The 24,088-nt window shown below is 40.1% G+C and overlaps 1 long non-coding RNA gene across 1 annotated transcript in view; it reads left to right on the forward strand.

Annotated features, from left to right (window-relative positions):
* LOC117980530 (uncharacterized) overlaps positions 1 to 23,205 on the forward strand; it is a 75,286-nt gene extending 52,081 nt beyond the window's left edge. The window contains exon 4 of the long non-coding RNA XR_004671840.1: positions 22,573 to 23,205. This is a non-coding gene — a long non-coding RNA (uncharacterized LOC117980530). The remainder of the gene's footprint in view (positions 1 to 22,572) is intronic.
* The last annotated feature ends 883 nt before the right edge of the window (positions 23,206 to 24,088 follow it).

A 24,088-nucleotide genomic window follows, 5' to 3' on the forward strand; every position in this document is an offset into this window, starting at 1 on the left:
GTGTGTTATAATTTCTGTATTTTTCAATGTTTCCACTGGGGACATATATTTCTTTAATAATCAGAGAAAAAGATACACGTATCTATCTTTATATCATATTGATTCATATATATATAATAAATGTAAATGCTGGGCTTATGCAATCCTCCCACCTCAGCCTCCTGAATAGCTGGGACTACAGGCATGCACCACCACGCCCAGCTAATTGTTGTATTCTTTTGTAGAGATGCAGTTTCACCATGTTGTCCAGGCTGGTCCCAAACTCCTGGGTTCAGGTGATCCACCTGCCTTGGCCTCCCAATGTGTTGGGATTACAGGCATGAGCCACCGTGCCTGGCCCTAGCAAAATTTCTTATATATGCATTGTTGGTAAGAGTGTAAATTATTATAACCACCTTTGAAAGCAGTTTGGCATTAAGTTGGACAATTGAGTATTCACATACTATATAATTCAAGTAATTCTTCTTATAAATATACTTCTGTACATGTACAAGAATATATATAGATGCTCTATTTGTACTAGCAAAATCCTCAAAACAAGCCAAATGCCCATTGACAGGAGAATGAACGAAGTGAGGTATATGTACACAGTGGAATACTATATAGTAATAAAAGTGAATGAACTACATGCAACAATATGAAAGAGCCTGAACAATTTATTATTCAGCGAAAAAATAGGTAGAATATTAATTACAGAGCGTACCCTTTTTTTCTTTTTTTCTTTTTTGAGACGGAGTTTTACTCTTCTTGCCCAGGCTGGCGTGCAATGGTGTGATCTCAGCTCACTGTAAACTATGCCTCCTGGGTTCAAGCGATTCTTCTGTCTCAGCCTTCCAAGTAGCTGGAATTACAGGCATGCACCACCACGCCTGGCTAATTTTGTATTTTTAGTAGAGATGGGGTTTCTCCATGTTGGTCAAGCTGGTCTTGGACTCTCAACCTCAGGTGATCCACCCACCTCGGCCTCCCAAAGTGCTGGGATTATAGGCATGAGCCACTGCATCTGGCCAAGTGTATCCTTTTTACAAAATTAAAAAGTAAAGCTAAACAATATATTTTGGGAATGAATATATGTGATAAAACTAGAGATATGTAAAAACAAAAGAATAATAAACAATATAGTGGTTGTCTTGGGTGGGAGAAGGCTGAAAGATGGGAAGAACGACAAGCATATGGGTAACACGTATCAAGTTAATGTCAATATCTTAGTTTCTTCGTTGGGTGGCAGGTTCATAGTTGTTGTTGGAGATGTTTAAGAAGAGTTCCCATCTGCAAGTAGTGTGGTTGGTGCTAGTTAGTGATTAGCCCCCAACGTTTTTTTTTTTTTTTGAGGAAGTGTCTCACTCTGTCACCCAGGCTGGAGTGCAGTGGTGTGATCACGGCTTACTGCAGCCTCAACCTCCCAAGGCTCAGGTGATACTCTTGCTCCAGCTCCCAGAGTAGCTGGGACAAAAGGTGCATGCTGCTAGTGATTTCCTTTTACAACCCATACAACAAACTGCTTACTCAACTTTGTTAATAGCTACTCCCTTCCCCTACATGCAGACTCCAGGACCTCAAAGACAACTTGGTTGTTCCTCTCTTACAGCACATAGCCAGCCATTCTTCAAATTAGTCTCTTGTCCTACAACATATGACCTGTTCAAATGGCATTTTAGCTGTCTTTCAGATGGAGACACTTGACTGTGTTTCGCTTATTCCCAGTGACCTCGCAAAAGCAATGGAAAGATCCCGCAGAGGTTCTTATTATGGGAGAGTGTGCTCTGCTGGCAAGAGTTTAATTCTAGGTAGAAGACCCACCTGGGTTGTGATTAGAAGTCCTTGGGCCATCAGAATGTCTTGAAAATGAAATAGGTGCTTTGGGAGGTGGAGAGTTCTCCAACACTGGAGGTATTCAAACAGAATCAAGGGGAGCATTTGGACTAGCTGTCTTCTAAGGCCCCTTCTAACTCAGGATGTGAGTCCAGGTTTCATCCTCTTCCAGAGGGCAATCAGAGCACAGCCCTCTGTAGTAGATTGAGTGGCATTTTTAATTCTATGCATTACCCCCCACCAGCAATTTTGTCACAAGTTAATAGCCTGTCCTATTAACTTAGATTATAACACTAATTAGGTACCTGGCATACAGGTATTTATGAGCCTTGAAAATAAGGGCCAAAACAAGGCCAAACACATTTTTATGAGCTGTTCTCCTTCCCTACAATGAATTCCCATATTCACAGAGATAATGATGAAATAAGAAATGTGCTTGGTATCCTTCATGTATGTGTATATTTCTTAAGATCACAAGTACCTTTAACTGATCTTGACAGCCAGAGAACAATTCATTCAGGCAATTTTTTTCCTTATAGGTTTTATTTGGTATCTTGTTCAGATTCCAGGCTTCTCTGGGTGACCTCGTGATTTGATTGTCTGATCAGGGAACATTACTCATTAAAAATAAATGTACAAAGAGGTTTGGAGATTGAAGTTTCATGTTTTATTTGTTGAAAAGAAAGAGGTCATGTCAACTAATCAAATTCAACGTACATAAATGCAATTCCCAAGCCTCTGAATGCAGGGTATAAAGAAGGGATTACAAAACCAACTCGTTAACAAGTACTGAGGGAGGTTTCTAAAATGTCTGGGTTCTACTAAATACAGACTGACCGCCCAAGTGGTCCCACTCTGCTTTTCTGTCCATTTAGGATAGGTTCTGTCGGATGCCTGATTTTAGGATATTTTACTCTAGGAGCTAAGATGGTTTAATTTCATTTAAACATTCCATTTGTACAGCAAAAATGGGAAATGACTCTTCCTAGCTCAAAGCATGACTTTCCATTATCCCCTTTAGTGTCTTTTTCTTCTTTAACATGGTATTAAGGATGGGAGAAAAAGCATGGGGTTTTGAATTAAAAACTAAAAAGAAATTGGGTTTCAGATTAGCTCTGTTACTAGTTTTGTTACTTTGATGAGGAATTTTACAGTTTTGAGGTTTATTCATTTTTAAAATTGGATAGATAACTATATCCACTCTCACAACAACCCTGTAAGATGGATATATAACTGTATAACTATAACCATATGACTAAATCCATCTCATAGGGTTGTTGTGAGAATTAGATAAAACTGTCATGTGTTTAGAATTTTCTTTGTTCTGGAAGGGATTTAAGGCAGCTTTATAGATAAGGCTCTAGTAAACACACAACTTTATAACACACACGTATGTCACACACAGACTCATATGACATATATACACACTATACACCAATGTAGCATAAATTTAAAATATACATAAAAGATGAAAGGAAAACAAAAGTGGGAACATATAGTGAAGTCAGAAGTGAGAATAAAAATATGAATGAGATACAAATTTGATTGTAATATTTACAGCAAATAGCAAAAACTAAAAATAAAAAAAGGAAGCCTAGTCTATAGAACATTTCACAGTATCCATAATGTAAAAGGAACCAGTCGTCCCGGAGAACTAGTAAATGTCATTGTTTCCGGGACTAGGCAGGGAATTCTTCCATTTCCAGAAGACAGTATATGAGGCAATGGACAAAGTCTTTGACAATGATCTTACAGTAAATGCAATGATGCACTTCATAAGGCTGTTTATTATATGGATTTTTTATGACATTACCCAAAAGTAAAATATGACCAAAAAATACTAGAACATGTAGAAGTTGCTTAGAATATGTTTCTAGGTATATTGCATCCTGGTGACTTGGCTTGCCTGTCTAGGAGGATACATGGACCATGTATGCTTCAAGCAATTCTCCATGTACTAAGAAAGAGATGAACCTATAAGCAACAAGATGCTATAGAACAATGGATAGTCACTCTCCCGGTACCTCTAGCCCAAGAAATATTACTTGTGTCTCTGTTTGTGGAACTGTCATGATTACAAAGCAACTTGATAGACTTAACCTTGATAAAGTTAATTCCTGAAGACTTAAAGGGTGATTCCTACTAGGAATATCTGCATTTCAATAAGCAACTCTTGAAGCTCCCAAACCCTAAAAGCCCTAAAGAAATGGTCTTTAATGAAAATGCTTTGTTCACAATGACAAGACAGGTACAGAGGAGGTTTTCTTCCTGGGATTTTATTTTCTACGTAAGTGGCCACTGATGCCCTTACTTATAAAACTATATGTCTCTAGGGTGAGATTCCAAGTCTAAATCTAATACAATTTTTTTTAATTTTCAGATTTTTAGAAGAGGCCATTTTATAAGGAAGACACTTTCATTGAATGTGTTTTCCAAGACAACTGTTGCTAACAGTATGTTACTTATGTGTCCTTCGTAATTCCCATGTGCTTGTCCCATGAATAGATCTCACTCTGTTCCCAAGAGCAACAAACCATTCACAACAAGACCTGATGAAAACAAGTTATTTTCAAATTGATTTTCCTTTCTGTAAAAAGCTCTTATCATCCAATTTACTAAAAAATTTCTTCTAATTAAAGGCTCATTATTTAAAAAAAAATACAGCTTCAATCTTTATGCCATTAGGTAAGAACATGCTCTGAAAATCAAGTAGCTTTCAGCAGTACAAAAGAAAATGAATTCTTTGAACTGGGAGTTGCGTTGGAAAGAGATTGCTACCTGGAAAGCTGATCAATACCTTCTGTGTTTCAATCCATAAATGTATGATAATCAGTCAGGAGTGGCAGCTGTCACACTCCCCAGTGTTATGGAAAGGATTACAATAAGCAAGATAACAGAGTTACCATTTCATCTTTCAGCCTCCATGCTTACAGTGCCTTCAGCTGACAGAGGCCAGAATTACTCACCTGCCATTCTCAAAACCCTTCTTATTAAAAGAATATAGTGATCACTTAGTTACTTTAGACTGGTGGAGGCTGTGTGTTCTGCTGGAGTTCATGAATATTACAATAGCAGAAAACAGCACAAGTTGGCTCTCTATATCCTTCCAGATAATGAAGAGTTTCTTAGGGGCTGAATAGAGTCTCTTTTAAGAAAGGATGGGTTTTTTTAACCCACGTTTTTATCCATTTTACCTGAAGAAATCACTATTTACAAAGAGAGAATGGGTATCATTGGGTGAAAGTTCGCAAAACCATTAAGCAGAAACATTCATTGATCAACCAAGTTCTTTCTAACTAATTCACTGGAGCCTTGCTGAATACAGAAAAAGTCCAGGAAACAAAGAGTGAGGCTTCAAGTGGTGGTCAAATTAATGGTCAGCTGGGAGACTGCTAGATACCCAAGTCACTCCCGTATGGGCAGATGGTGAATCCACAGGGGTCCCATCAGGAGACAGAAAATACACAGTCATTTACACAGGGAAGTTTAATATAAAAAATTGCTGAGTTATGATAGGAGAGCAACCATCAGGATGTAAAGATAACCCTAAAAGATACCATAGGGCTGAGGGAGAGTATCTAAGGAGGGACAAACTTGGGAGGGCCCCCACCCACCAAGCCTGGGGTTCAGACCTTGCGGAGAAGGGATGGTTGCAGCCCAGTGGTAGCAGATAATTTTGCTGGGTTTCCAGTTCTAGCTCATCCATTGGTGCTGAGCAATAAGAGACAGCCCTCTGAGATACAGGCGAGTGGACAGGTGGACAGGGGCACAGAGGGAGTCAGGGCTCCATAGCGGGTGGAAGGCCTGTATTGCTTGGTGTCCACATGGGAAGGGCCATGGGAAGGTGGTCACCAGACCCAAACAGGACTGCACTGGTCACTGAGGGACTGCAAATGTGTGGCTGGGGCAGAACACCACCAGGTATCTCTGCACCCATGCCCCATTCACAGACTGTGGTAGGGATAAGAAAAGCAAAATGTGGCAACTAGAGCCAGGAAGAGAAGCCTCCTTCTTCCTGGAATGTCTCTGCAGTACCCTCTACTGACAAAGCTTCTATCACTTTCACTCTAAGGGAGAAATGCTTTGAGTCCAGTGGATTATGGCAGAGTAGGTATGAAGGGTGACATTGGATCTTAGAGGCAATACATTGATAACTGGCTCATTTATAATGATATAAAGCATCTTCTAAAAGTGGTGAGAAGTAGGAAGGGGGAAAGGCCTGGCAGTCCCATTACTTCCTATATCAAAGGAATTTGGCTTTTGTACTGATGTATAAACACAGAGGTTTGTAGAACACTGGTCTATATGGATGATGGAAAGACAGTAACGATGTTCTGCTTGGGCAAAATTGTGCAGCCAATCTATATGTTTAACTAATTGCTTACTAAACAATTAACTTTGTTACCGTTAGCATAAATGAACAGGGTCTGCCATGTATGTTGTCAATGCCCCTGCCCCACCCAAAAAAGAAAAATCTACCAAGTCATGTTGGTGGCTAGGGGTGAGTTAGAAGGAAGAATGGGTTGATGTTTCAGTTTTCAGACAGCTTATGGAGAATTGATCAGATAGCTAACCTTTGGCAACAGTTAAAAGGGCCCCTCCACTTTGGGAGGGCTATAAGGGAGGTGGAGGGAGACATGGAGATGGCTTTGACAATCAGTGCTAAAAAGATCTGGGAATCAAAAATAGTATCTTATAAGGCCCCTCCCTGACTTTCTATTACCATGGGAATGTGACACCACTCCACATGCAGCCCATTTTAGACTCTCCCTGACATTTCCCTTAGCCCAGTTTCATCCAGATGGTGATGCCAGAGGGGAGGGAGTGGTAGAGTTGGGGGCTCAGATCTGGGTCCTCATCTTTCTTAGGAATTGCTGGATCCCTCACACTTCTGTGTGTAGGTTCCAGCTCTACATCTTTGGAGGCACTTTCTGTTCCCCAGGAGTGCTTAGAGCTACATGTTACTGTACCGTCAAGCTAGGTTCTGAACTTTAGAATGCATTTTTAAAATTAAATACGAAAAACCACCATGGGAGTCAATCATGAGATGAGCACGTGGAAAAATGCAGTTGCTTAGGCAGCAGTGTGGCTGCCTTTGACTGGGAGCAGAAAAACAGCCAAATATGTTTTCCATTGATTATAATAAGGCTACACCTAATTTGTCAGAAAATAGCGTATCTCATGAGTGTGGATCTTTTCAACTTTATAGACACTAAAATTCATACCAAATTTTTAAAGAAGGTGATAGGCCCCAATAAAAATAATGACTTAGATTGGGCCTGTAAGCCATAAAGTAATGGGGAGTTGCATAATCATTTAATATAATCAACTTAATTGTATGTGTGTATGCATACATAGATAGATAGAAATAGATATATCTAGATATCTATATAGCTACATGTGTTGATATATATACACACATACATATACATATATACATACACACTTATATGTCATATATATGGATATATAAATCTGTATTTTTATATACATTGCATAGCTCAGATTCCCCAAATAATTTCTGACTCTTCATGTTACTAAAATTTGGTTTTACCAGAGGTTATCTTGTACAAGAAATGGTCAAGAATTTTAACAGGAATTCATTATTCAACCATTAATAGTTGCCATTAGGATGAAGAAAATTGTGTGTGTGTGTGTGTCTGTGTGTGTGTGCAACATTCTATGAAATGACTTTTGCAGTGATGTTCTGTTGAATAACAGAGTGACCTGAATGATAGCAGGACACAGTGTGAACATGAGGGTTCTTCATACGTGAGTTACGTTTAGAAGATAATTCTGTTTGGAAGCCTTTTCTATTTTCAGATCTTATTAAGCCCTGTGAGGTCTCTTAGACTTACTTGTCTGGAATCAACAATGAGTAAGAACAAGAACAAGTGCTAACTCCATGAAAGGCCAAAGTATTTCTCTCCTGAGACAAGTGGCACACACGTGGGTGAGCAGTGCTGTGGAATATGAGGGCGGTCAGTGCAGAACCAGCTGGAGAAATCAGGAAGAGCTGAAGTCAGAGGAGGGCTGAGAGAGCAAGTTTGAATGGACTAGAGTTCTCTTACATATGCTTGAGCCTCACATCAACCCCGTGAAGAAGGGAAAAGCAAAAATTGTCATGTTCATTTCATGAATAGAGAAAAACTCAGAAAAGTCAGAGGATTTATATGCCCAAGGTCACAGCTAATGTATAACAGAGCTGGGATTGGAAACCAAGTCTTCTAACTACAAATGCCTTATTCTTTCCACTTCATCACACTGACTCATATCTGCCAAGTTCCTTCCCACGTTTTAATTTTTTTTAAAGCCATGGAGTAAAAGCTTGGGTATTAATGGTGAATGGGTGACGTACTTCATTTTATAAGGATAAATGTCTTCTTTGGTTGCTAAATTACAATAACAGACTCTAGACATTTTCATAAAAAGTATTTAATAAAAACACCTAAAGAGTTTCTTGTATATCAAAGTTAAATGAAATAGATTAAGTAACAATAAGGAGAGCCTTTGATCAGGCATCATAGCCAAACAAGGCTTGGTAACATTTCTAAGGAAGTGCTAAGTAAATAAAGAGACTTTGTCTTGCTCTAGGAAGGAACACACAATGTCAAAATTTAACCAAAATTGTTCCTGGAGAATAAAGTTTCCATGTCACATTCATGTGATATATTTTGTTTGGGATCTCATGGGATGGAGAGGGGATGGAGAAATAGAAAGACATTTGTGAATTCTTTTTGGCTTGTTTCTTTGTAAAGAAACAAGAGCTAGTGGCTTTAGGAATGGTGGTAGGAAATAGAGTCCTGGGTATAAATGAAAGATGCTGGGTTAGATCCTAACTGGAAACGATTCACCACATTGCTAGCCAGCAGTTATTCAGCAATCCGGATAAAAGTGATTTGATGTCTGTTGTCATACTGGGTGAGCAGAAAACTCAAAGGCCTGGTCCTATTAACCAACAGCCAACAACCATTCAGAACAAGGTACATTTTCTTAACTGCTTCCTATACATCAGGCTGTGCCAATCTCTTTACATGGCAGGGACCCACTTAAGACTCCAGAACAACCCTACAAGGGAGTAAGGTTATTTTCTCCATTCCACAGAGGAGCCAAATGAGGCTTAAAACTGGCCTATAATTTTATTTTTTAGTTGATTCAGTTTTTTTCTTACATATAATCTTAATGAGTCTTTGAGGATGTGACAAAAGGTTTGTTCTCTACCTGAAAAGCTAATTTTAAAATACAAACTAATTTGATGAATTTCCTACCACAGGGTATAAGAATAATTATTGAATCTTAGGAAAGCAGTGAATTCTTCTCTAGAACTCATTTTTAAATAGAGCTAAGATTTTGGGCCAGGGTAAGAATAGTCATGGGATTGGATCACCAGCTCCTTCATGTCCCTTCAAAGACCTGTTTTTCCATGATTCTATAATTTACATTCAGATTAAAATGCAGAGTTGAAAGGTGCTTCTATTTTGTGTTAGTAAACCAACTGAGCTCTTTTCTTGATGACCTCATATAGGATAAGATTTTGAGAATCGAGGCTGGTTTTGAGGAGAGGTTGGCAAAAGGGATGTAGATGTAGAGTGTTGGATGAGAGCAGCTAGGGAATCCAAGGACAGTGTGCAATAGCATGACCAGCACAGGCAGCCAGAGAGAAGCCAGCAATCTACTACTGAGGTCAGGCAAGACCAAACCAACAGGTTCAACATGGCAAATGGGAGGCAGATCTCAGAGTTGTTTGAAGCATCAAAAGAGAGGGAATAAACCATTTTCAGGGTTCCTCTACTTTCACCGGAGGCCAAAGAAGGAGCAGTTGTGGAGCTCACGTAGCCGAACACATGGTTTTGAACGTGAGTTCCTGGCCGGGCGGAGTGGCTCATGCCTATAACCCCAGCACTTTGGGAGGCCAAGGCGGGCAGATCACGAGGTCAGGAGTTCGAGACCAGCCTGGCCCATATGGTGAAACCCCGTCTCTACTAAAAATACAAAAATTAGCCGGGCTGGTGGCATGCACCTGTAGTCCCAGCTACTCGGGAGGCTGAGGCAGGAGAATCGCTTGAACCCAGGAGGCAGAGGTTGCAGTGAACTGAGATTGCGCCACTGCACTCCAGCCTGGTGACAGAGTGAGACTCCTTCTCAAAGAAAAAAAAAAAAAAAGTGAGTTCCTTATTAAAATCATGCCCAACTAATGTAAAATCCTATTGCTTTTTAGTTTTTGAGTGTTCTCATAGTCCTCCTAAAATAGTAGTTTTTTGGTTAAAAGAAAAAAGTTGAAGTGATTTAAACTTGCTTTGACCTGGCTTCAGAGAGTTTCAGTAGACCTTACTAGATATCTCGAGACCATTTATATAGTAGCCTTAAAGCAATAGTTTTCAGTTTTTTGCTGTTGATGGCTGTAAGCCAAATTTTATTAAGAATATCAACATTCAAAACAATTTTGCTCCTCTGTATGAGGAAAGTTGCAGGATTAAGCATAGTGTCTGCTCTTACCACCCCCAACACCCTCTGAGGCTCCTGGGGCACCTCCTAGGAACCCTTAGAACTCTGGGGAGAATATTTTGGAAACTATTTCCTTGAAGAAAGAAAATCTATCCTGTTGGTAACCTCTGGAAAAATGATTGGAAAATTGTCTGTTACCTTGACCTTAGAAATTATAGAAAATTGTTTCACATTTCATATGCCCAAAGGTATAATACATGCATAATTATGGATGAACTGTCTTTGCATAAATTTTAAACTATTAAAGCAATTAATGATTAATGACTAGATTAGGGAAGATGCTCAGGCTCTATTAGAATCTTAAGTCCACCAGCCCCTCCTGAAAACAGTAGATTAAAGGGACATTCAGGGAGTATCTGGTTGAGGGTAGAGGACAGTAAGAAAGAAGGATTTCTGGCCCCAGTGATTTTATCATAAGTTCAGGTATGTGATGTTAACTGAGTCAAGTTAAAATAAAAACAGGAGACATTCAAAAATGTTTACATGTAATATTAGGATGAAAAGAGTATCTTAGAAATGGCTGTTCTGTGTACTAACTGCCTCTGAAACTAAATTTACCTGGGCCCTGTATACAATTGTGGAATTGTAATTGGTAACTTTTTCATAATCTGTATGTATACACATAGGGTGTATCAATATACAAGCCTATCCATTAAAATAAAAATCAACATATTACAAAGTGTCTACGTATTTTTGAGACAGATAATCCACAGGTTGACCATAAATACAAATGTTTCTGTACTCCTTGTATCATAGCCAAATTGTGGGTATTTTGGGAACATTTAGGACAACTCTCTTTTATTTAACTTGAAAATGGTTGGTGGTTCACTTCAGAATTTGCCATCTTTTCTATCTTGTTATGTCAGCCACATCAATACTATTGGCAACGCTTTTAAATCCATCAGTGTGATACCAGATGTGAGTTTTCCTATTTTAAATTTCTGCTTTCTTTCTAATATTATAATGAATATGGCAATATGGTTATATGCAGTATTACTGCCAGTCAAGGGTCTTATTATATACTATTATTACATATAGCAATATTTTATTGATTTATTTATTTTAATTTCAATAGTTTTTGGGAAACAGGTGGTTTTGATTACCTGGATAAGTTCTTTAGTGGTAATTTGTGAGATTTTGGTGCACATGTCACCTGAGCAGTGTACACTGTACCCATATGTAGTCTTTTATTCCTCAGACACACAGCAATATTTTAAAATCTCTAATGCTATCATCATCATGATCACAAAAAAAGATTTCTCAAATGTACTTTAAAAGGCCGCTCTCTGAATAACTTATAAACTCTCTGAGCTTCAGTTTCTTCATAGCTATAAAATGGGGGCTAATAATATCTACCTTCTATAGTTATGATGAGGATCAAATGAAATAAGGTATGTAAAAATGCAATAAACTCAAAGTACTATAAACATCAATGGTAGAGATATAAAAACAGAAGCACAGGAGATAGCTCAGATGGTAGCCACATGAAAAATACCCCTTTGACTCTTGCTGTCCTGGAGTCATCCTTTATGGTTCATGTTTCTCTTCTCTAATGGACATGTGTGTGGGGTAACTGTGGTTTCCATTTTTTGAATGCCGCTCCATGTCTTCTACACGCTCAGATGAGTAGCTTGGGGAAACACTGCAAATGCACGAAAACTAAAATACAGTTCTACACAAAGCATCCAAAGGTCTACAAGCTTTGTGAAATCAGCGTGTTTGGTTCTGACACAAATAGAACCAGCCACAATCTAATTTGTTTTAACTCTTCCCCAAGGAAACACAAGTCATCCCATGAGATTTTTATAAATTGTCTGTTGGCCTTGCTGTCTCTTTCTCGCCTTTCATCTGGCAAAAATAATGTCTTGGTTCACAAAGCAAAACTCAGTTATTGATTTAATGCCAATAATTCTGGTTTCTTATGTTCAAGGTGTTTTCAAGTGATCATGGTAGAATATGCTGGGCTCTTCCTGGGAGTGTACATAATGGCATGGAGCAGAAAATAGGATGAGCCCAGTGTAATATTCTAGATAAGTTGAATTTCCAGGCTTTTAAGTATCCTTTAAATTTGTTGAGGGTGACCATGAAGACTGTTATGTAGGGTGACCACAGAAATTTTCAAAAGGAATAAATGGCTAGTTTGATACTTCCATCTGATGTCGTCATCTCTGAGCCTATGTTCCTGCCAGGAGAGCTTTCTCCTGCCCTCTCTACCTGACCAACTCCTACTAATACTTTAAGACCCAATTCCAGTTTCACCTGCTAGAACCACATGAACCTAGCATGATCTCTTGCTCCTTAGAATGCCTGTCATACCCATGGATATGTACCCAGGGCATTCTCAATCATGGGCTACATTTAATTGGCATTTTACATTTCATGTGCACATGTCTTAGCTGCTCAGTGAGGCCACAAGCTTCTTGGAGGCTAGAATAAACCATAGTATCCAAGGTTCTATATATAGTTGGTCCTCTGTGTCCACAGAGTCCACATCTGTGGATTCAACCAACCACAGATCAAAAATATTCTTAAAAAAAAGAATTGAATGGTTGCACCTGTACCTCACAGACTGTTTTTCTTGTCATTATTCTCTAAACAATGCAGTATAAAAATTATTTACATAACATTTACTTTGTATTACATATTATAAGTAATCCACAGATAATTTAAATTATATGGGGGATGTGCCTAGGCTATATGCAAATATAACGCCATTTTATATAAGGGACTTTATATAAGTGACTAGGTTATAGGCAAATATTACACCATTTTATATAAGGGACTTGAGCATCCTCAAATTTGGTATCTGCAGGGGTCCTGGAAGCAATCTCCCACAGATTCTGAAGAACTATATCTGCTATGTGTACAATAAATAGCTTTTAAATTAAAATGGATTGATTTGACAGAAAAATTCAAAGGTTTGGATAACATTTTCCAAGCAGCTGAACATAAAATTTCAATAAAAATTCTGCCATTTGGAATGTCAGAATATGATCTAAAAGCTTGACTTGACTGTTAGAATACAGGGCCTCCAAGGAGGATGAAAGCTGCTTTTGAATAACAGAAGGTCAAAGAAGTAGTTGGTTAATTTTCTTTGGTTTTGGAAAAGGAATTGAAAAACCAGCCTGTTTTGCCTACATATTGAAGGACTGTGGTTCTAACTTCCATGTGCAATATCAAATCCTACCCTTGATTTGGGCATAAGTTGGATTGAGAAACCTTCAAGGCAAACTTTTAAAAATTACTCCCACTCTGGTTCACAATGTCAGAAGAATTAGGAGGCTACACATGAAACCCCAGATTAATTTTGTTTTTGAGACAGAGTCTCATTCTGTTGCCCAGGCTCGAGTGCAGTGGTGCAATCACAGCTCACTGTAGTCTCAACCTCCTGGGCTTATGTAATCCTCCCATTGCAGCCTCCCAAGTACCAGGGACTATAGGCACGCACCACCGTGCCCAGCTAATTTTTTAATTTTTTGTAGAGCCTAGGTTTCACCATGTTGCCCAGGCTGTTCTCAAACTGCTGGGCTCAAGTAATCTTCCCGCTTCAGCCTCCAAAAGTGCTGGGATTACAAGGCATGAACCACTACGCCTGGTCCCCAAATGAGTATTCATGGAAAAATTTAAAAGAGTATTGTACTTATCAAGCAGCTTTGGAAGAGCTTCTAAATACCCATGAGAATTTGCAGACCTTTCAGTGGAGAAGAGCTCTGTTGTGATCTAAGTGATCTAAGCAGCAGACCTGGACGCAGACAGCCTCTGGCTTTTCACAGTGTGAAGTTGGGATTACTCACTCTTCCTGTTATTTTCCGATCCTTTCCTACTTTCTGCTCTGTTTTCTAAAGACTTTCCAGTTTTCACTGTAATCCAACTTATTTCTATTTTGGGGCAAGCATGAGCATGTGTTCAGTTCTCCAATTTGGGAGCATCAGTTAATTTTCAAAATGTGTGTCTTTAGTGCATGATTTGGGAAATTTCTTCTGTGGGCTATTTTTATTGTTCTCCTTTATCAGCTGATGGTATCCCAGAATCTGAGAGTTGGTAAGAGCTGGTTTTCTAACCAATCTTGCACAATCATCTAGCCCTCTGCCTGCCTGTCAGATATCTGAGTCCATGGAAAGAAACTACAGTCATTATATTCAGAATTGTAAGTCCCTCCATATCCAGAAAACTTTCTAATGAACACCTGGCATTCCACAGATTATAGCATGAGAGTCTTGGAAGAGATTGAACTTCTTCAAGGATTATTTTTTCTTGAACATTATTTTCTTCCTAACGCATTCCTAAAATTTGATGCTCTTTTATTCTTAAACATTTCCAGGGAAGAAAAATTTACTGCATGCTCTGGCTTGGTTTTAATGCTTGACAACCCTTGAAATCAGAAAGTTACATGAAACCTAGACTCTTGCTGCAGTCTATGCCTGACTTCACTTGTTTGGTCTTAACTGGAGCCTGAATATCAATTACCCATGCATTAGATACAACCCATTTGTATGGAGCTCTAGGGGGTGAAAAATTCTGGCATGGGCCATTCTGTTTGACCTCCTCTCTGGGAATGAAAATGACCTTCTGCTGCTATCTCCTGTGCTGCACCATATGGGCCACCTGCTCTGGTCTGTTTTGCCTCCCTGTGTTCCCTGGACACGCACATCTTGCTTGTTCCTCTCTCTGCTCTGTGCATGCTGTGTCCCCATCTGGCATACCCCCTTCTTTCTCTCACCACCAGAAGGTAAACTCCAGGAGCCGACAAGCAAGGACTTTGTCTCTTTTGCTCACAGCTGTATCACGAGGTGTGTCACAGCCACATCACTCAGAGCGTATGCCTGGAACCGTGTCAGACATGCCACACACACTGGATAAGTGACATTTCATAATTGATATTCAAATTCTATCCAACATCAAGGCCTTTGCCCAAGGAAATAGAACAGCATAAACCATCATTCATGCAACAAAACTGCTGTCTACACCACCAATGAGTGTCTACACCAAGTCCAATACTGCTCCTATATTTGCAGTTACAAGAACATGGAGTTGACTCCTCATCCACAGTACATGTTTTTGTTAGGTAAAGAATGAGCTGCCTACAATTGTTGATGAGTGAAAATATTGTGTCTCAATAACACATTAAGTTAATGTCCAATTCCAGACCCAGATCACAATAAGATAATAGATACCATTTATTGATAGTTTAGTATAGTGTGCCAGGCACTATTCTAAGGGCTTTATAAATCTCAACTCAATAATTCTCTTTACCATTCCATGTGTTAGATATGGTCATTATCCCTATCTTACAAGTAATGATACAGAGGAACAGAGAGATTAAGTAACTTGCCCAAGGTCACACAGTTAGCAGAGCCAGGATTGAGACTTAGGTAGGTCTGGAGCTTTAATTTCTATGCCACGCTACTGTTCTCTTTGCCACATCGCTTGACTTTAGGTCTCGTGTTCCTAACCTCTGCTTTCTCCTGATGGGGACCACCTTCCATACTACGGGAATGCCACCTCCCTCTACTAAACACAAACACTGGCACTAAGATTTGGAAACTCACAGTCAACTGTTTCCTTTCTCAACCCACATCAGCCTCCTCAAGGCTCGTGTTCTTTAACTACTTTCTGTTATTTATGAACACGTCTGTCTCCCCATTAGACAACAAGTGACTTTGAGGACAGCAAATGTGACTTACTCATCTCCCCCACTCCCTCCCTCCACATTCCAGAACACGGTACAGTGCTTTGCATATAATAGGAATTTAGTAAGCATTTGTTTAATAAATATGTTTAGGGAATTTTTCCTGTTCTTTTCTTTTAAAGCCAAAACTACTCACAAGGGTTAAAAATGTTAAACCTCATCTGTCACCTCTGAGATGAACTGTAGGGAAAATGAATAAACAGTCCACTCCAGCTGCGGGAACCTAGGCCCCAAGGAGCATCCAGAAAGCCCTCAAACCTGAAGACTAAGCAGACTGTAACACATGAGGCCATTTATTAAGTCAGCAGTGGCCAGTGAATGAAAGGTTGTATTTTCAGAGAAGAATGAACTATAACTTCAGAAGACAGCTTCCTTTGTGGAGGTCTTAACACAGTAAGCAATATTTTGTGGCTTTTTTGGTAACAGTTCTTATCTGAGAATGTCTGTGGTAGATTAAAGATGGCCACAGATGCTTTGCTACTGTTTCCTTTGAGCAGTAGAATCTAACTCCCCTCTTCTTGATTCTGGGCTGGGCTTAGCGACTTGCTGGACCAATCAAATGCAGAGCAAGTGACACTTCATGGCTTCCACGTCGAAGTCAGAAGAAGCCATTGGCTTCCACCTTGGCCTCTGGGCACACTCACTCTTGAAACCCAGACATTGTGCTGTGAGGAAGCCCAGGGAGCCATGGAGAGGCCAACACGGAGAGGAATCATGGCCTCTGGGAGACAGCCACAGCTGGGGTCCCAGCCGATAGCCAGCAGGGATTTGCCAGCCATGAGAGTAAATGGTCTTGGAGTGGATCCTCCAGCCCAGCCCAGCTCCGCCAGCTGATGCACATGGAGCAGAGATGGGCCATCCCACCAAGGCCTTCCCCAGTTCCTGACTCAAAAAAAAAAAAAAAAAAAGGAACTGTGAACAAAATGAAGTCATTTTAAGTCACAAGCTTAAAACAGCAATAATGCTGAAACCAGCACAGTGAGAAACAGCCCATCAAAAAGCCTATCAAAAAGCTCTTCACTTTATAGGTGATTTTTCCCAAACATACCCATTGGATTACATCTTTGACCTGCCTTTACCTCTTGAGTCGTGGTGTTTTAGAAAGAAACTGTTCACTTCGTAGGTCAAAACTATGTCAAAGAAAGACATGGAAAAAAAGAAACCCTATGGCTCTGCTATTCTAAACTGAAATTGTAAGGGAATTAACATGTGGCAGTCTGCTCTGAAAAAATTCAACACATAATCCCATGATTGATTTAAACCCAGATTTATGATATTAAGAAAATCTAAGCCTTTAACTAGATCAAACAGTTACTAGATCAATTATTTCAAAGAAATGTTAGACCGCTGGTATAAGGCCACCCTGATGATAAAATAGGCAAAATAAAAATACCTTCCCACCTCTAACCCTCAAAGCCTACCGTTAATGGTTGATTCACTTGTCTTTATAAGATCCTCTTTTAAAATGCAAATATTCTGAAGGTTCGTGCATTAACAGTTAATGCAGCCTTCAGTTATTCACAAGCTAGACTGAGTTACAGAATTCCAGTTCACTGTGTAGAGGTGGGGGAAATGGAGTGGTTCTTGGTGAGCAGCTGGTAGCCATCAAGGGAACATGTCACCTGGGAGGGAGGGGAGAAAGCTTGGGAGGCAGCAAGGTGTGCAAAAAGTTAGGTGGGAAGCATCTAAAAATTGCTTCTACTTTGCTGGCTTCCTTTAGGCTGACCAAGCTACTGGAACTTACGAGAGCTTTTGAAAAATACAAGGCTAGAAAGGGTTAAACAAGACAGCCAGCAGTACCAAGTCGTTCCTTCCAATTAATAACTCTGTAGGGTCTTATAGTATTTTGCCTCTTCCCAATTTCACCTCCTTGCTGACCCCTACAACTGGGAGGATCCCCCGCCAGTGCTCTTTGAAATTGAGTTTGCTTGACCTCTTGAGTGACTGTGATTCTCAGCTGAATGGGATATTCCTGTCTTTGTTCTCCCCATGTGGCCTCAAATGCTCCTGGCCTTATAGCTTGTCAGCTCATTATCAGGGTGTTCATAGAACAGTTAGAAACCCTAAAGCAAGATAGTTAAACAGGTATTTTCCTCAGGGCCCACAGAAGCTCTCTGCTACACACTGACTAGGGAAGTCCCCATCACTGGCCATGTCCTTTGAGGACACAGAGGAAAAGTACGCAGTTGCTTTCACATAGTAGTTCCCCGAGATTAATATTTACCTGGTTCAAATACTTTCCTCATTACACTAAAGAGCTTCTGCACAATCAACAGAGTAAACAGTTAACCTACAGAATGGGAGAAAATATTTGCAAACTATGCATCTGACAAGAGCTAATATCCAAAATCTTTAAGAAACTTAGACAAATCAACAAGAAAATAGCAAAGAATCCTATGAAAAAGTGGGCAAAGGGTATAAACAGACACTTCTCAAAAGAAGACACACACGGCCAACAAACATATGAAAAAATGCTCCACATCACTGGTCATCAGAGAAACGCACATTAAAACCACAAAGAGATACCATCTCATACCAGTCAGAATGGTTATTATTAAAAAGTCAACAAATAATACGTGTTAGAGAGGATGCAGAGAAAAGAGAATGCTTATATACTGTTGGTAGGAATGTAAATTAGTTCAGCCTCTATGGAAAACAGTATGGAGATTTCTCAAAGAACTAAACACAGGACTACCATTCGACCCAGCAATCCTACTACTATGTATCTACACAAAGGAAAAAAAAAAATCATTTTATCAAAAAGACACCTGCATTCAGTGTTTATAACAACACTATTCACAATAGCAAAGTCACAGAATCAACCTAAGTGTCCATCAATGATTGATTGGATAAAGAAAATATGGTGGCCGGGTGTGGTGGCTCACGCCTGTAATCCCAACATTTTAGGAGGCCGAGGAGGGTGGATCACCTGAGGTCAGGAGTTCGAGACCAGCCTGGCCAACATGGTGAAACCCCATCTCTACTAAAAATACGAAAATTAGATGGGCATGGTGACGGGCACCTGTAATCCCAGCTACTTGGGAGGCTAAGGCAAGAGGATCACTTGAACCTGGGAGGTAGAGGTTGCAGTGAGCCGAGATTGCACCATTGCACTCCAGCCTGGGCAACAAGAGCGAAACTCAGTCTCAAAAAATATGTATGTATATATGGTACATATACACAATGGAATACTATGTAGTCATAAAAAGAATGAAATAATGTCCTTTTTAGCAACATGGATGGAACTGGAGGACATTATCCTAAGTGAAATAACTCAGAAACAGAAAATCAAATACTGCATGTTTTCTCTTATAAGTGGAAGCTAAATAATAAGTACCCATGGACACAAAGATGGAAGCAATAGACACTGGGGACTCCAAAGCAGGGAAGAAAGATGGGGGGCAAGGGTCAAAAAATTACTCATCAGGCACTATGTTCACTGTTTGGGTGATGAGTTCACTAGAAGCCCAAACCTCACCATTACACAATAGACCTGTGTAATAGACCTGCACATGAAACCCTGAACCTAAAATTTAAAAAAATACTTTCCTCATTGATTGTTTCATTTCTTCATATGGCTAATTAGTCACAGAGAAAAGATTATTCTCCTCTGCTGTGCCCAACCCCATACACTTCATGCAGGTCTTTCTTCAAACGGGGGACCATTATACTGGTGTCCATCTCTTTGAAGAAAAGGAGAGGGAAAATCTGGAGTTTGAGGCTCTGTTTCTTATCATAGTCTTTTTCATCTTTTAATTTTTGTTCAGCCTTATCTACTATGGCAGAAACTACCAATACCTGAGTTTTCCTTTTGGAGGCACACAATTAGACCATATTTCCCATCCTGTGGCATCTATGTGAGACTACAGAACTGATTCCTATCAACGTGACACATCTCAGGGAGGCGAGGTGTGTTACTTGGAGGGCTAGGTGTGTCTGCTATGCTCTCTCAGTCTTTCTTTACACATCTCATAAATGTAGAGAACTCTGACATACAGTCACAAGTTGACAGATGCCTGGATCCCTGAATGATTGCATGAGCAGAGCTCTCCATCGACCACACTGAAATGTGACTTGACTGGGAACTTTTTTATGTTACGTTACATTGTTTGTTTTAGCAATCAAGTCTACCCTGACTCATAATTGCCAGCTTTTTCTCTTCTCCTTTCTTATTCTCTCTGGCCAAACGTTTGCTTGGTACTCTGTTCCTGAGTCATTTCTTGAATCTTCACCTGACTAACTCACCAGAGGTTACTTGTCAATGGCTCTAGCTCTTCAAAGACAGGGCAGGTATACTGTTCACCTTTGCACCTCTATTGTCATTCATGCAGTAGGTTCGATAAATAAATGTGTAAGGTGCTATTCATAAGATGTTGCTAAAATAGGTCCTTCTTCTTGAGGTTCTTACCTCAAATTGAGGAGACAAGATATATACATATGTAAGGTAGTATATGAAAAGTGCCAGTGGTTCATATACACTGTGAAATATTGTGCAGCCATAAAAAAGGATGAGTTCATGTCCTTTGCAGGGACATGGATGCAGCTGGAAACCATCATTCTGAGCAAACTATCACAAGGACAGAAAACCAAACACCTCATGATCTCACTCATAGGTAGGAATTGAACAGTAAGAACACTTGGACACAGGGCGGTGAACATCACACACCAGGGCCTGTCGTCGGGTGGGGGTCTAGGGGAGGGATAGCATTAGGAGAAATACCTAATGTAAATGATGAGTTAATGGGTGCAGCAAACCAACATGGCACATGTATACCTATGTAACAAACCTGCACGTTGTGCACATGTACCCTAGAACTTAAAGTATAATTAAAAAAAAAAAAAGAAAAGAAAAAAGAAAAGTGCCGATGGTTTGTTCAGAAAATAACTGCAGCTGGGGATCAGAAGAGGAAGCTAATATACAGCCTACTGTAGTTAAGGAAGTGTTCACATCAGGGAGGAGAAGTGAGCTAAGCTTTGAAGGGCAAGTAGGATTCTAAGAGGTGGAGGAGATGGGAGAAATCACAGGAAAAGAGAAAGAGGAGGCATCTCTAGAGTTGCCCAGTGACATAAGCACAATTAAAACTTGGTTGTGCACATCATTCTTCCACAAGTGAGGTCCTAACCCAGTTGACTAATCAATAAAATTATACTTATCTGCTCCTGGCATATTATACTTTCATGTACATCTTTGGAACAATTCTCCTGATCTCTCCCTATATGAGATATATAAATAAGTGCTCATTATTGATAGTAATTCCTATACTCTATCTGACATAGAGTCAGATTATTATTACCAATAAATCAGAGAGTTTCATCTGGCGTTCTCCTCCATTCTGTCTATCAGTAATTTAAGCTTGCAGTCTCATTGAATATATATTCCTCTATAATTTCTTCTCATGGCTTAAAACTAATTTTAACAGCCCTTTGTGTGTGTAGATACATTTATTTTAAAGGGCTCTCATCCATCTCTCATCATAGGATATGGAGAAGACTGAGGCTATCTCCTGAAGCAGAGACTTTAAGTGCAGATGATATTAGCTGTCTATAACCAAGACAGGGCTGTTGGCTTATTATGGCAGACAGGATTGGTAGTTCATTGGTAGTTTTCAGATGAAGAATTCACTATAAATGCTAATAAAGCCAGGCCAAGCTGATCGTTGTCCAGGAAGGAGAATAGACAAGGAGACAGCTCTCAAGAGGGTCAGTCATCATGAAAGGAGTGGAGAGAAAGTGTTCTGGGGGTTCCAATATGGACTTAAGAGAAGTCATCTCTGAGAGCCTTGTTTCATGTTTATTTTCAACTGGATCCATCCTTTTCCCATTCCTAGCATTCACGCTCCCATCCCAAATCACTGAAGGGTTTCAGGTCTTGTTATAGGAACTATTTTTTAAAAAGTGTTTTTTTGTTTTGTTTTGTTTTTTGAGAGAGGGTCTCGCTCTGTCACCCAGGTTGGAGTGCAGTGGCACAATCTCGGCTCACTGCAACTTCCACCTCCCAGGCTCAAGTGATCCTCCCACCTCAGCCCCCACAGTAGCTGAAACTACAGACGTGTGCCACACACCTGGCTAATTTTTGTATTTTTTGTAGAGATGGGGATTCGCTACATTGCCCAGGCAGGTCTCAAACTCCTGAGCTCAAGCATTCCACCTGCCTCGACCTCCCAAAGTGCTGGGATTACAGGCATGAGCCACCATGCACGGTCTAGGGAACTATATTTGATACAGTTGTGATTGTAGGGAAAAATGAGAGAAATGGAATATTTACCCATAAAGTGTAGTTATAAAATTCCTTTAAATTTTCTATTTTCTTCTCCAATATACTTGGAAGCCCAATATATTAATATTCTAGATGTGCTGAATACCCCCCTCTTCTGTCTCTGAGAACACTAATGGTCCTCGCCATTCATCTGGCCCTCCACAGAGTCTGCCTTAATACTGAGGCTGGCTTTTCCACAAGTGCTTTCTCCTTCCTTAGTAGTTACTCACAGACCACAGTTCTTGGTGGTCACCTGTAGACCTGGTTCTGAAGAAGCAGCATAATTGTTACCTGTTTTTCTTCCCAATAGACTCTGAGCCTCCTTGATGGGAAAGATTTTCCTTCTGGACCTCCATCTCCCTGGTGAAAGAAAGGTGGCACATGGCAAATCTTCAACAAACGTTGGCTGTTTGAATGGATTGGTGAAGGATGAATGGATAAATGAAGTGCAGATCCCTTGCAAGTGGAGTCTGTGTTAGTGTCTGTGTTATACCTCCTGTATCCTTGGTACCGGGCACTGTTCCTTGAACAGAGTTTTTAAACCCGTGGATGCTCTTTCAGCATGTAAGTCATTGGAATCAGTATTTAGGGGAAGAGTTATGAGTTGTTCTTTATTTCTCTATTAGTTATACCCAGCTTACTTCCAAAAGGAACTTAAAGAAAAAGAACATTAAGACTAGGACTTTTTCTCAAACATCTTACAGATTACAGGATTGTTCTTTTGAACTCTGAAAAGTAAGCTGGTTTTGCTGTCAACTTTATGATTGGGTCAGAAGTCGTCAGTGCTTTAACAACAGAATCTTGGGTGTGGTGTTTGCATGATTTCACCCAAGCATGTTCCCAGCATGAACATAAGGGAGGGAACACATGATTAAATAATGGTTTTTAACATCTTGTCACAACTACATGTTTAGCCGGACTCTCAATAAAAAATGAATGTGTCCTCAGAGTCACTTGTCTGTTTTAGACACATTTCTAGCAGCACTTTGAACTTTCTTTAAAACATCACACGCCCCTTGAAAGCAGAGTCTGTGCTCTCAGGCTATGTGTGCAGTGAGTGTCTATAAATCCGCAATCACTTTCAAATCTATGGGATTATAAGGCCAGGTCATCCCATGCCCTCAAAGCTGAATTCCAACTTAAATCAAAACAGTTTTCTGACTTAAATCACAAGTGCCCTGACTGGTATGCTCACAACTTTCTTTCCTAATAACTAAAATGGTCTGTGTGTGTGTGTGTGTGTGTGTGTGTGTGTTTCTCAGTTTGGCTCTCCCCCTTCCCCCCTCGTCCCATCTTTCTCCTTATCTCAACAAAACCATCAATTTGCCGAGTAACCACTGTGGAAATTTCATTAGAGCTGCTGTATTTTACTGTAAATATCACCAACTCAGGGCATCCGGTTGAGCAGCACCAGATGTGCTTTCCTGGCCCATCGCCAGCCTCTGCTGAGCCATCGCCCTAGAAGGACATTTTCACCTCTGTGAGTTCATCACATCAAGAGTAGCTCTTTCCAGAGACTTCTGTTAATGACTGAGAAAGTCTATCTTGCTTTGTGCTTTAAATTGTGTGCCCCATGTGCTGGAGCTGCATCTGCACAACAGTCTAAATGCGAACAATTGGGCTCTGTGGTGTTTTGTGGTGTATAAAGTGAGATTCTCATTCTGTCCTAATAAGATGAGTCCAGGCGACTCTGCACACCACTGTAGGGTGGATTGAAGAGATTTGGCAGCCTCTCCATTCCCTCTTCTGGTTTTGGTTTTCCCACCTCTTCACCCACCCAGGTTTCTCCCAACCTGCTCTTGGTACAAGTTGAAGCTCTAACCCTC

This window comes from Pan paniscus, chromosome 5 (assembly GCF_029289425.2).
Source record: "Pan paniscus chromosome 5, NHGRI_mPanPan1-v2.0_pri, whole genome shotgun sequence".
NCBI classification, from domain to species: domain Eukaryota; kingdom Metazoa; phylum Chordata; class Mammalia; order Primates; family Hominidae; genus Pan; species Pan paniscus.